This window comes from Heterodontus francisci, chromosome 19 (genome assembly GCF_036365525.1).
Source record: "Heterodontus francisci isolate sHetFra1 chromosome 19, sHetFra1.hap1, whole genome shotgun sequence".
Lineage (NCBI taxonomy): Eukaryota > Metazoa > Chordata > Chondrichthyes > Heterodontiformes > Heterodontidae > Heterodontus > Heterodontus francisci.
In genome coordinates, this window is record NC_090389.1 from 59573029 (window position 1) to 59587340 (window position 14312).

Sequence of the window (14312 nt, forward strand, 5' to 3'; positions counted from 1 at the left end):
CACCCTTCCGATTCCTGAGCTCCACCCATATTGCCTCGCTGCATGACCCCTCCGAGGTGTCCTCCCGCAGTACAGCTGTGATATTCTCCTTAACCAGTAATGCAACTCCCCCACCCATCCCGCCTGAAGCTTCTAAATCCTGGAACATTTCGCTGCCAATCCTCACTGTTTGCCACACCTGCAAGTTTGGCGTCATGGGCAAATTTTGAGACTTTATTCTGTATTTGAAGAGCCATGTCATTAATATAGAGCAAAAAAAAAATTACTTTTCTTTTTTTCTCATTCTTTTTTCCTTCCGATCATGAAATTTCCTCTCCCTCATTTCTTTTTTGACTTCCTATCTCCTCACAGCCTCCCTGGCCGTCGTTCTGAGTGCCAATTTGGATGCGGTTATGTTGCAGCCTGGAGCTGAACTCAGGGGCCGGTTTCCCAATGCTTTCAATAGGGGACTTACAGCGAAGGCGCCATTGGCCGTTCTGCTATTCTACGGTTTCTGGCGCTTCTGTGGGGACAAAAAGGGAATAAAATCCAAAGGAAAACCCGGGATTTGCCGTCCCAATACAGGGGAGGCGGCTGGGGAAAGTCATGTTTTGATGTCAGTGTGAAGCAGTCCGCTCCGTGGAGTCCGGCTCCGCTCGATGCCGCCCGCCCAGTGGACCCCGATCCATTCCAGCCCGAGCGAGCCGGTAACCGCAAATTTAACGGAAAGAATCAAATGTCAGGGGAAAGGAGGGTAAGTCAATGAGGTGGTGGCACCTGCTCAGGTAAAAGCGGAATTTAAACTGTATACAATGTTGATGGGGAGGGTGGGGCTTTTTGTTTTAAAAAAAAGGAATGAGTTGTAGTTTCCAAAAATAGTTTGAAAGTTGCAGAATTTGCAGCCCGGGACCGCTTCGTTTCTCAGGTAACACAGGCCCCGATTGTCACCGAGGATTGGGTGGGTGGAGGGGCCCATGGGGGCCCAGCGCCCACTGCACTTTGTTGGCGAGAGGCTTGAACATTTTGCTCAGTTTACTGTCGGGCAATCCAGTGAGTTAATACATAGCAAGGCCTTGCAGTCCCCAAGGGGGCGGGGTGGAGAGTAATCCACCTCAATTTCCATTCTTCACTTTCCCTCTTCCAGCGCCCTCCTGTCCCACTGGCTGATTGACCTGTATTTGTTGGGTTTTATCCCGCTCTTTTTTTTTTGATCGGAGGTATAACATTTACAGTCTTTCAGATCTCCGGTACCATCCCATATGTAATGGGGTCTAGAAGATTGTGGCCAGAGCCTCTGCAAATTCTTAATAACTTAGGTGACTTTTCTACTTTGAGCACTGCCAACTTTTTACGTAACTCGTCTATAAACTTTTTATTCTGTCCAATTTCTCTGCTACCTCCTTTACTGTGACAATGGGAGCATCCTCTTCTTTAGTGAAGACAGATACAAAGCACTCATTTAGAACCTCAGTCATGCTCTTTATTTTCACAAGAAGATCTCCTAGATAGCCCTACCCTTCCTTTGACTACCCATTTATATGTTTATAAAAGACTTGGGTTCCCTTTCAGTTACCTGCTAATCTAATTTTGTCCACTCTCTTTGCTCCTCTTATTTCCTTTTTCAGATCTCCCCCTCCCCTTTTTTGTATTTAGCTTGGTTCTCTACTGAATTATGAATCTGACATTTATCGTAAGCCTCCTTTTTCTGTTTCATTTTAATCTCTATATCTTTAGTCATCCAGGGAGCTCTAACTTTAGATGCCTTTCCTTTCTGCCTCATGGGAATTTGTGTAGTCTATACCCAAACCCCATTCTTCAGTTTCCCTCTCTCTCACCTCAATCTCCATTCTTCAGTTTTCCTCTTCTCTTGACTCCTGCCCCATTGGCTGATTGACCAGTAGTTGTTGGGTTTGTCCCACTCTCCTTTTTTTGAACAGTGGAGTAGTTTTGGAAAAGAACATTGAACTATCATATGTGAAAATACTCAACTGGAGGATTTCAATGAATTGAACGGAGATCTGGCCCAGGTGGATTGGAGTCAAAGATTAGCAGGTAAAACAGTAAATGAGCATTGAGAGGCCTTCAAATCTTTTAAATTCCTCCTTTTCAAATATTTATCTCAACCATCTTCAGCTGCTTCATCATTGAGCTTCCCTCCATCATAAGGTCAGAAGTGCAGATGTTCGCTGTTGATTGTACAATGTTCAGCACCAAACACAACTCCTCAGATACTGAATAACTCCATGTCCATATGTAGTATGACCTGGAACCACTCAGGCTTGGGCTGATTAACATTCGCACCACACAAGTGCCAGACAATAACGATCTCTAATAAGACAGACTCTAACTGTCACCCTTTTACATTCAATGGCATGACCATTATTGAATACCCCATTATCAACATTCTGGGGGTTACCATTGACCAGAAACTGATACTGTGGCTACAAGAGCAGGTCAGGGATGTGGAATTCTGTGGTGAGTAACCCGCTTCCTGACTCCCCAAAGCCTGTTCACTATCTGCAAGGCACAAGTCAGGAGTGTGATGGAATACTCTCCACTTGCCTGGATGAGTGTGGCTCCAACAAAATTCAGGAAGCTCAACACCATCCAGAACAAAGTGGCTCACTTGATCGGCACCCCATCCACCACCTTAAATATTCACTGTCTCCACCACTGATGCACAGTGGCAGCAGTGTGTACCATGTACAAGATGCACTGCAGCCACTCACCACGCCTCCTTCAACAGCCCCTTCCAAACCCACAACCTCTTCCACCTAGAAGGACAAGGACAGCAGATGCATGGGAACACCACCACTTCCAAGTTCCCCTCCAAGTCACACAACATCCTGACTCGTAAATATATCGCCGTTCCTCCACTGTCCCTGGATAAGAATCCTGGAACTCCCACCCTAACAGCACTGTGGGCATACCCACACCAGATGGACTGCAGTGTTTCAAGAAGGCATATCCTCACCACCTTAAGGGCATTAAGGGATGGGCATCAAATGTTGGCCTAGCCAGTGATATATTTCATTCCCCAGAACTAGACCCAGCACTTTCTCATTGGGCTAGAAACATACTGATGAAGGAATTTCTATGGTGCACATTTCAGGAATTCCTCCCCCTCTCTGTCCTTTACGCTGTTATTCTCCCCAGTGTATATCAGGTTAATTGAAGTCCCCCATTAATACTCTAAAAGCCTTGCATTTTTATGCAATTTGCCTGCAAATTTGCTGCTCTATCTCTTTCCCACCATTTGATGACCTATGGAATACACCCAGCAGTGTAGTCATTCCTTTATTGTTCCTTAATTCTAACCAAATAGATTCTTTGAATCCTCAAGTATATCATCCCTTTCTAGTGCTGTAATGGTATCTTTGTTACTGCACTCCCCCTCCTTTTCTTCCTTCCCTATCTTTGAATACATTGTAGCCAGGAATATTAAGTGCCCATTTGTTTAAGCCAAGAATCTTCTTGTTGCTATATCATAGACCTATGTGGTTACTTGTGCTTGCTGTTCACCAACCTTATTTACCACGCTCCATGCATTTACCCATATGCACTCCAAACACATCTTAGTCTGTCAAACTTCCTGGAAAGCTCCCCACTACCCTAGCCCTGAACCTGCATGTTTCTGTAGTTTCTCTCCTTTAGTTTCTCTCCCATCTCCATTCATGCCCTCTTTGAGCTCATCTTGTTGATAAGGCCCACCTCCTGTTCCTTTGATCCTATTCCCAGTAAACTGTTGATCACCTAACTTCCCCTCCTGGTCCCCACGTTAGCCAATATTGTAATAGTTCTCTCTTCAGATGTTGTCCCTCTCTCCTTTAAATCTACCGTCATCACCCTCTCAAAAACAACCCTTGACTCGACCGTCCTTCGAAACTACAGTCCCATCTTCAACCTCCCTTTCCTCTGCAAAGTCCTTGAACATGATGTCACCTCCCAAATCTGTTCCTGTCTTTCCCAAAACTCCATGTTTGAATCCCTCCAATCATCCAATCAGGTTTTCACCCCTGCCACTCTTATCAAAGTCACAAATGACATCCTGTGTGACTGTGACAAAGATAAACTTTCCCTCTTCGTCCTTCTCCACCTGTCTGTAGCCTTTGACATGGTCGACCACTCTGTCCTCCTCCAACACCTCTCCACTGTCGTCCAGCTGGTTACTGCTCTCTGCTGGTTCCATTCTTATCTATCTAATCATTGCCAGAGAATCACTTGCAATGACTTCTCTTCCTGCTCCTGCACTGTTATCTCTGGTGTCCCCCAAGGATCTATCCTTGACCTCCTCCTATTTCTCTTCTACATGCTGCCCCTCAGCAACGTCATCCAAAAGCACGGCATTATTTTTCACGTGTATGCTGATGACACTCAGCTCTACCTCACCACCACTTCACTCGACGACTCCACTGTTGCTAAATTATCTGACTGCTTATCTGACATCTGGTACTGGATGAGCAGAATTGTTCTGTAATAAAATATTGGGAAGACTGAAGCCATTGTTTTCAGTCCCCTGTCCAAACTCCATTCCCTAGCTACCAACTCCACTCCTCTCCCTGGTTTTACGGCCTTTTAAATCTTCAACACCTAATTTGTTTAACTTATCATGGGATGTATCTCCCTACTCTACAAACTCCTTGGCATTAAATTTCGTCATCTCTCTTGTTTCCAGCACTGTAGAGAAAAAAACAGAAGAATACAAGAAAGCCTGTTTGTTTATTTTTCCACAATTTTAGAGGTCAATTTTCCTCCCGTTTTCCTAATCTCTTGTTTGTCTGGCAGTTGAGATCCAGGATTTGAACCCCCAATTTGGTACAGTCACGTGGTGTGATGTTTGTGGTTCCCACGATTCAACTCTCCACCAGACAGCAGCAAGTGTATTTGTAATAAGAGTTTAACCCCTTGGTATTTTGTTTTTCAAATAACCAGATAGTGACAGGTTTTCTTGTAGGTTTAAACAAACCCACAAAGTCTATGGTTTATCGCTCATCCTGAAATTGTCGCAACCTCATTCGCTCGCGTGCACACGCACACACACACAAGAAGAAACAGATGGAGAAGGGAAAGAAATAAGTGGGTTTTTATTGGGGAGAAGAGATACGATTAACCTGTTGAATTCTCTTGAGGCTCAAAGTCCAGATAGTTGCAGGCCTGAGATGATAGTAGATTTCTCTCTTGATTGAAGGTTCTGTTAAAGATGGTGGGCCACTTCCAGCTCTTTCTGTTGTGTTATGTAGATGTCAGATTTTTTCAGCAGGGCAGGTGCATGCTGGCTTGCTGGAATGCCAGCTGTTACAAGTAGCTTCACCTTCTGGGTCAGTCTGTCTGCCTGTCTCTGTCTGCCTTTGTATTAAGGTAAAACTGTGTCACCTCTCACCTCCTGTTAGGAAACACTGTGGTTTCAACCTGTGGTGATCACACAATGGCCCAGGATGTGGCTACTTCACACCACCTTTGTTTTAGCAGAAGGCATTCAATTCTGGAATGTTTTTAGGATAGGTCTTCTTCTTTGGCCTCCTTGTCTCACGTGACAATGGGTAAGCGCCTAGAGGTGGTCAGTGGTTTGTGGAGCAGAGCCTGGAGTGGCTATAAAGGCCAATTCTAGAGTGACAGACTCTTCCACAGGCGCTGCAGATGAAATTGGTCATCAGGGCTATTACACAGTTGGCTCTGTCCTTGCACTTCTGTCCTTTTTCCTGCCAACTGCTAAGTCTCTTCGACTCACCACTCTTTAGCCCCGCCTTTATGGCTGTCCGCCAGCTCTGGCGATCACTGACAAGTGACTCCCACGACTTATGGCCAATGTCACAGGACTTCATGTCGCGTTTGCAGACGTCTTTAAAGCAGCGACATGGACGGCCGGTGGGTCTGATGTCAGTTACGAGCTCACTGTACAATGTGTCCTTGGGGATCCTGCCATCTTCCATGCGGCTCACATGGCCAAGCCATCTCAGGCGCTGCTGGTTCAGTAGGGTGTATATGCTGGGGATGTTGACTGCCTTGAGGACTTCTGCGTTGGAGTTACGTCCTGCCACCTCATGCCAAGAATTCTCTGGAGGCAGCGAAAGTGGAATGAGTTGAGATGCCGCTCTTGGCCGACATACGCTGTCTAGGCCTCGCTGCCGTAGAGCAAGGTACTGAGGACATGGCTTGAACACTCCGACTTTTGTGTTCTGTGTCAGTGTGCCATTTTCCCACATCCCCTTGGCCAGTCTGGACATAGCAGCGGGCATCTTTCCCATGCGCTTGTTGATCATTGAGAGACAGGTTACTGGTGATAGTTGAGTCTAGGTAGGTGAACTCTTGAACCACTTCCAGAGCGTGGTCGCTGATATTGATGGATGGAGCATTTCTGACGTCCTGTCCCATGATGTTCGTTTTCTTGAGGCTGATGGTTAGGCCAAATTCGTTGCATCCACCGCAATCCTGTCGATGAGTCTCTGCAGACAGTTCTTCTGTGTGGGATGTTAATGCAGCATCGTCAGCAAAGAGGAGTTCCCTGATGAGGACTTTCCGTACTTTGGTCTTCGCTCTAAGCCGGGCAAGGTTGAACAACCTGCCAACTGATCTTGTGTGGAGGAAAATTCCTTTAGGATAGGTATGAAATGGATTTCATTAACACTTTATGGCTTTGAAGATTTGTCCTTTGTCTTTGTCAGACTGTTTGATTACAAATGGCCTGCTGAAAAAAATCTGACATCTACATAATAAGGCCGAGAGAGAGCTGGAAGTGACACAACATTAGTTAATCTCCCCAGGAGGATATTGACCCCAGTCCTGTTGGTAGGATCTCAACTGTTTTCCTACCCATGTCATTGGTTCCAACATGACATCTGGCTGTTTCCCTCCCTCTCACCCCCTGCATAATATTCTGCACACATTCCGTATCCTTCACCCTCGCACAAGGAAGGCAACACACCATGCGAGACTCATGTCAGTGAAATATCTTTCTATCCACCTGACTGTCTCATCCCCTATTATCACTGCACTTCTATACTTTGCCCCTATGCGATCATTTGTCATGCAGTGCCATGGGCATGCTCTTGACTGCACTTCTGAGGTGTTGTCATCCCCATTGGTATTCAGCACTGAAAACCGGTTTGTCTGTCACACTGAGATTTCCTGCCTATCTGTTCCTACTTTCCATCTTTCACCCTCCGTAAACCTGAAAGCATCAAAAACTCTGCTGCCCATATCCAAACTTGCACCAATCCCCATTCACCCCTGTGCTCGTTGACCTACATTGATTCTGTTAAGCACTGCCTCGATTTCAAAACTTTCATCCTTGATTTCAAATTCCTCCCTATCTCTAAACTCCTCCAGCCTTACAACCCTCTGAGATCTCTGTGCTCCTCCAGTTTTGGCCTCTTGCACATCCCAGATTTTAATTGCTACACCAGTGGCAGCTATGTCTTCATGTCAAGGCCCTAAACTCTGGAATTTCCTCCCTGAGCCTCCCCACCTCTCTACCTCTTCTTGCTTCCTTTAAGACACTGCTTAAAATCTGCCTCTTTCCTGTCCTAATATCTCTTTATGTGGCTTGGTGTCAAATTTTGTTTGATAAAACTCCTGTGAATTGTCTTAGGTTGTTGACTACATTAAAGGTGCTAAGTAATTGGAAGTTGTTGTATTATTTATGTATATCAGAATTTTATTGAATACAATTCAGATCTGGTTGATTTTTGTATCTTCTATTTAATTAATTTTAATTTTATCCCATTGGATCTAATTAATTTGATTATTGATATATTTACTTATTTAACACTGTCCTTTGGTTTAAATTGCTGAACATCTCCTTTTCTGCATGAATTCCCACTCTCATCAAGGTCCTGCATCACTCTGTTTAACCAACATCTGTTTAGCAGGTTCATCCAACTCTCTCCAAGCTCTGTGCTTAAAGCTCTGAATTACAGACCAATTCTCTCAGTACTTCCTCACTTTTGAATCCCCTTCTTGGATAAAGACCAACACTCCATTAGTCTTTTTGATTTTTTTGTATCTATACACTAGCTTTTAGTGATTTGTGTCCTCGATACCTAGATCCTATTCTGCTCCACAGCTCTTTGTCTCTCACCATTAAGAGAATATTTTGATTTGTCTTACTCTGATCCAAAGTGGATGACTTCACAATTCTTCACATTAAACTCCATTTGCCATAGTTTTCCCACTCAATTAATCTGTGTCTGTCCCTTAGTAATTTCCTGCTCCCACCAACACAATTTGCTGTGCCTCCTATCTTAATGTCATTGCAAATTTGGATATACAAATTTCTATTCCTTCATCCAAGTCAGCAATATATATGCTGAACAGCTGGTGCCCCAGTGCAGATCCCTGAGGACCACCAGTCGTCACATCCCACCAATCAGATAACAAACCCTTATCCCTACTCTGTGCCTTCTACTACCCGATCAAGTGCCAGGTCATGTGGTATGACAAGGGGGTGGCCTTGAATACGGGTAGGAGAGTTTATATGGAAGGAGATTTAAAAGAGGACAGGACTGCAGTGAAGTTCAGAGAATAGAGGTCAAGGTGAGTTGAGATAGTTGAGAGGTTGAAATCACTGAGGATGAGAAGTTGCTCAGGTCTTTGATTATAAGCAGTGCCTGAACCTCCAGCAAATTTTGTGTCTGATATTTCAAGTGTTGTTCTTTCCTAACTAAAAATTGTTTCTGATTTGCTGAAGGAATTTAAAAATACATCTTTGCCCATGTACCAGATACAGGAGGGTGTAACTAAGAGTGAGGCAGATTTGGGGATCCAGAAGGTAACACTGGAGGAGCCTCAACCCTTGCTCTTGTCCAACAGCTATGAGGTTCTTGCAGTCTGTGTGGACGAGAGCAGGGACTGCAGGGAGGATGAGCAAATTGACCACAGCACCGTGGTGCAGGGGGCCATTCAAGTTGGGGGAGTAAAAAGGAATGTAGTAGTAGGGGACAGTATAGTTAGGGGGATAGATACTGTTCTCAGCAGCTAAGAGTGTGAGTTCCGAAGGCTGTGTTGCCAGCCCGGTACCAGGGTTATCGACATCTCCTGGGGCTAGAGAGGAACTTGGCGAGGGAGGGGAAGGCTCCAGTTGTTGTGGTCCACGTGGGTAGGACTAAGACAGAGGTTCTGCTAAGGGGGTTGGAGCAGCTAGGGACTAAATTAAAAAGCAGAGCCACAAAGGTGATAATCTCTGGATTGCTACCTGAGCCACAAACAAATTGGCAGAGGGTAAATAAGATCAGAAACTTGAATTTGTGGCTCAAAGATTGGTGTGGGAGAAATGGGTTTCAATTCATGGGGCACTGACACCAGTACTGGGGAAAGAGGGATCTGGTCTTTGGGACAGGCTTCAGTTGAACTGAGCTGGGACCAGAGTCCTGGTGAATCAAATAACTGGGGCAGTAGAGAGGGCTTTTAACTTGATTGTTGGGAGGTAGGTTCGGGTGAGAGGAAATTTTAAAAAGTTGAAGAGAAAGGAAATGGCAATAGTGCAGGGTGGCGATATGGTTAATGATAACCAGTGTGCGACAGGAAGGAACTGTGCATACAAACATAAGTGGCACCAGCAAATAAGGTCAGAATAGGAAAAATGGGTAAAAGACAGAATTACAGGCTCTTCATCTGAATGCACACAGCATTCATAACAAGATAGGTGAATTGATGGCACAAGTAAAAATAGATGGGTGTGATATGATAACCATTACAGAGGCTTGGTTGCAAGGTGACCAAGGCTGCAAGCTGAATGTTCAAGGGTATTTGACATTTTGAAAGAAAGGAAAAGGAGGTGGGCTAGCTTTGTTAATAAAGGATGAGATCAGTACAGTAGTGAGAAATGATCTTGGCTTGGAAGATCAAAATGTAGAATCAGTTTGGGTGGAGATAAGAAATAGGAAGGGAAACAAGTCACTGGTGGGAATAGTTTACAGGTCTCCTAACAATAGCCACACTGTAGGACAGAGTATAAATCAAGAAATAATGGGGGCTTGTGTGAAAGGTGATGCAATAATCATGGGTGATTTTAATCTTATAAATTGGACAAATCAAATTGGCAAAGGTAGCCTTTGAGGACGTGTTCACAGTGTATTCGGGACAGTTTCTTAGAACATGATCTTGAACCGACCAGGGAACAGGCTATTTTAGACTTAGTAATGGGTAATGAGACAGGATTAATTAATGTTCTCATAGGAAGGGATCCTTTTGGGAAGAGTGATCATAACATGATAGAATTTCACATTCAGTTTGAAGGTGAAAAACTTGGGTCTGAAACTAGTGTCTTAAACTTAAAGGCAAATACAAAGGTTTAAAGATAGAGTTGGCTAAAGTGGGCTGGAAAAATAGGTTAAAATGTAAGACAGTAATTAAGCAGTGGCAGACATTTAGGGAGAGATTTCATAACTCTCAAGAAATATACATTCCATAGAGAAAGAAAGACTGAGACCCAGCGAAAGGAACTTAAGGATGATATCAAATTGAAAGAAAAGACATACAATTCTGTGAATATTAGTAGTAGGCCAGAGTGGAAAATTTTAGAAACCAGCAAAGGATGACTAAAAATGAGAGAAATTAGAATGAGAGAAAAATAGCAAGAAATATAAAAACAGACAGTGAAAGCTTCCACATTGTTACGACCAGGTGAGAAAGAGGTCTAGGGTTCCCTTTGAGCCTTCACCTTGTCTTACCGTAACAGGGTTTAATTTTAAACACACCGGGTTTTTAGCTCCCCCTTGGTGAATCCTTGTTCACGGCTTTCCAATTATAAGGCAAAGAAACCAGAACAAGCAGGTTTTCTTAAGCTTAAAGAAAAAAGGTTGAAGTATATTAAACTTAAACTCTAATTCGATTAATGCGTCTGGATACATAGCGTGCCAACACTATCATGCATATGGGATTTACACATGCAGATAGAGACAGAAAAGAGCAGAAAAAAGTGGAAAAATTTGAAGCATTCTCTGAAGAGGGTTTTTGTTACAGTTCTTCAAGCTTACTGTAGAGTCCTTGATTGTAAGTAGAGTTTCCTCTTCATTGGGGCCCAGTACTCTTCTTAAACCTTGTTTACTGTAGGAGACCTTTCTCTCTTGGGGTTCATCTGTCTTCAGTGGATTTGGAGCTCCGTGAGAAAGAGAGGGAGAGCCAGATAGGAAAGGTATGCTGTAGTCTCTGAGTTCAAACTCTTCGTCCAATTCAGAAAAACCAGGTTGCCAAGCAGGCTAATCACATGACCAGCTGGTCTGACCACGTCTGTTCGTGGATTCGGCCATCCCAGCAGTCATCCCGAAATTTGAGCTCCCTCACCTTCACTGTCTGGTGCTCAAAGTCCATTGTGGGTTAAATTGGATAAGAGAAGTAACCCCTTTGTTTCCACAAGCACTGTATATTAATATGCAAATGTCTTTCCAGCCATGGGCCTGGTGATTTCTTTTTTAAACAAGTCCTTTCTTCACTTTAGCAACAGTTTTCAAATCAATGTTCCTATGACAAAGTTAATGTGCCTCATTCTTGGCAGGTGGAGGGTCTGCATGACAACATATATATAAAAAAGAAGAGAATAGCTAAAATAAAAGTTGGTCCCTTAGAGGATGAGGCTGGGGAATTAATAATGAGAAACAAGAAATGGCAGAGACTTTGAACAAATATTTTGTATCTGTCATCACAGAAGAAGACACTAAAGGCATCCCAAAAAAGTAGAAAATGGGGGGGGGGGAAGGGAGGGAGTAACTTGAAACAATCACTGAGAAAAAGTACGAGGAAAACTAATGGAACTAAAGGCTGTCAAGTCCCCTGGACCTGATGGCTTGCATCCTAGGGTCTTAAAAGAAGTGGCTGCTGAGATAGTGGATGCATTGGTTATAATCTTCCAAATTCCCTAGATTCTGGAAAAACACAAGCAGGTTGGAAAAATGCAAGCAGATTGGAAAACCACAAATGTGTAATGCTCCCATTCAAGAAAGGAGAGAGCCAGAAAGCAGGAAACTATAGGCCGGTTAGCCTAACATCTGTCATTAGGAAAAAGCTGGAACCCATCATCAAGGAAGTAGTAGCGGTACATTTCGACAATTATAATACAATCAAACAGAGTTAACATGGTTTTATGAAAGGGAAATTGTGTTAGACAAATTTATTAGATTTCTTTGAGGATGTCACAAGCAGGGGGTTAAAGGGGAACCAGTAGATGTAATCTGTTTGGAGTTCCAAAAGGCATTTTTTAAGGTGCCACATAAAAGGTTACTACACAAGATAAGAGTTCATGGTGTTGGGGGTATATCAGTAGCATGGATAGAGGTTTCGCTAACTAACAGGAAGCAGAGAATCGGGATAAATAGATCATTTTCAGGTTGGCAAACTGTAACTAGTAAAGTGCCACAGGGATCAGTGCTGGGGCCTCAACTATTTATTTCAGAGATACAGCACTGAAACAGGCCCTTCAGCCCACCGAGTCTGTGCCGACCATCAACCACCCATTTATACTAATCCTACATTAATCCCATATTCCTACCACATCCCCACCTTCCCTCTTCCCCTACCACTTATACTAGGGGCAATTTTTATAATGGCCAATTTACCTATCAACCTGCAAGTCTTTGGCTGTGGGAGGAAACCAGAGCACCCAGCAAAAACCCACGCGGTCACAGGGAGAACTTGCAAACTCCACACAGGCAGTACCCAGAATTGAACCTGGGTCGCTGGAGCTGTGAGGCTGCATTTGCAATCTATATTAATGATTTGGATAAAGGGACTGACTGTATTATAGCCAAATTTGCTGACGATACAAAGATGGGAAAACAAGTTGTGAGGAGGACACAGATTCTGCAAAGGGATATAGATAGGTTAAGTGAGTGGCCAAAAATTTGGAGTATAATGTGGGAAAATGTGATATCCACTTTGGTAGAAAGAATAGAAAAGCAAAATATTTGAATGGAGAGAGACTTCAGAAAGCTACGGTACAGAGGGATCTGGGTGTCCTCGTACATGAATTTGGCCTTTATTGCAAGGGAATTGAAGTATAAAAGTAGTGAAGTCTTGCTACAACTGTACTGGGCATTGGTAAGACCACACCTATAGAGTATTGTGTATGATTTTGAGCTCCTTAGTTAAGGAGGGATGTACTTGCATTGGAGGCAGTTCAGAGTAGGTTCACTAGGTTGATTCCTATAATGAATGAGTTACCTTTATGGCCTACTCCTGCTACTATTTCTTATGTTTGATCCTGAGGGGAGGGGCAATCGGGATATTATAGTTGGTCTCAGTGCTCCTGGTTAGGGAGAGGAAAATGGAGCAAGTTTCCCTGCTTGATCAATGTCATAGAGTCATTATGGCACAGTAGGAGGCCATTTGGCCCACCGAGTTCATGCCGGATATCTCCAATGTCTGATGTCTCCTGCTGAAATTGTCTATGTGCAGATGTTGGGTGAATATGTACTTGAGCAAGACAATAATCCTTCCAAGTTCTAGCGGCTGAATAGCCTGTTGACATTCACTGCCAGCTCACCATATGGGCAGCAAAGCACATGTGCGCAGTGGTTAGCACCGCAGTCTCACAGCTCCAGAGACCTGGGTTTAATTCTGGGTACTGCCTGTGCGGAGTTTGCAAGTTCTCCGTGTGACCGCGTGGGTTTTCGCTGGGTGCTCCGGTTTCCTCCCACCGCCAAAAACTTGCAGGTGATAGGTAAATTGGCCATTGTAAACTGCCCCTAGTGTAGGTAGGTGGTAGGGAATATGGGATTACTGTAGGGTTAATATAAATGGGTGGTTCTTGGTCGGCACAGACTCGGTGGGCCGAAGGGCCTGTTTCAGTGCTGTATAAATAAATAAAGGAAACAATGTTTTTCAGGAGAAACTGGAAAAATGTAGGGATAAAAGAATTGTAATTTCTATCTTTAATTATTCCTCTCCTCCTCTTAAGATTCTCCTGCATTATGGACTTTAGTCCTTCATCTTGGTTTGTCACTAATAACATTATCTGATGATATCGGGCAGGGTTGAAGCTATTCATGCTTAATTGTGATATGAGTTGATAAGGCCTCGCATTAAGTTTATCTCTCCACCCTTCCCTCCAACATAAATGAGTATCCTTTTATAGGAGCCTCACTAACAAAGATATTTTTTATAAACAAATACGTCAACAGGGTTAGATAACCTTACAAACTCAAATATGTTACCCATTAACAGTGCCCTGTCTACATCTTATAAACATTTTAGATATATATGCGTGAAGATCTTCCTTTTGTCACAATTTTTGGGCATGCTTTTATGTCACCATTTAACACTGAATGTGCCTATATAAATAGTTATAATGGAAATCTCCAACATGAAAACTATCCTGTCTGTCACTGCTAGTGCACTAATCA

General features: G+C 43.6%; 1 protein-coding gene across 2 annotated transcripts in view; it reads left to right on the forward strand.

The window, feature by feature from the left end:
- Nucleotides 1-416: 416 nt before the first annotated feature.
- Nucleotides 417-14312, forward strand: part of chdh (choline dehydrogenase) — an 83561-nt gene continuing 69665 nt past the window's right edge. Inside the window, exon 1 of one of the 2 annotated variants that reach the window (XM_068051726.1) lies at nt 417-764. The gene's annotated coding sequence lies outside the window, so the exon portion shown is untranslated. The remainder of the gene's footprint in view (nt 765-14312) is intronic. The other variant, XM_068051723.1, reaches the window with a different exon arrangement.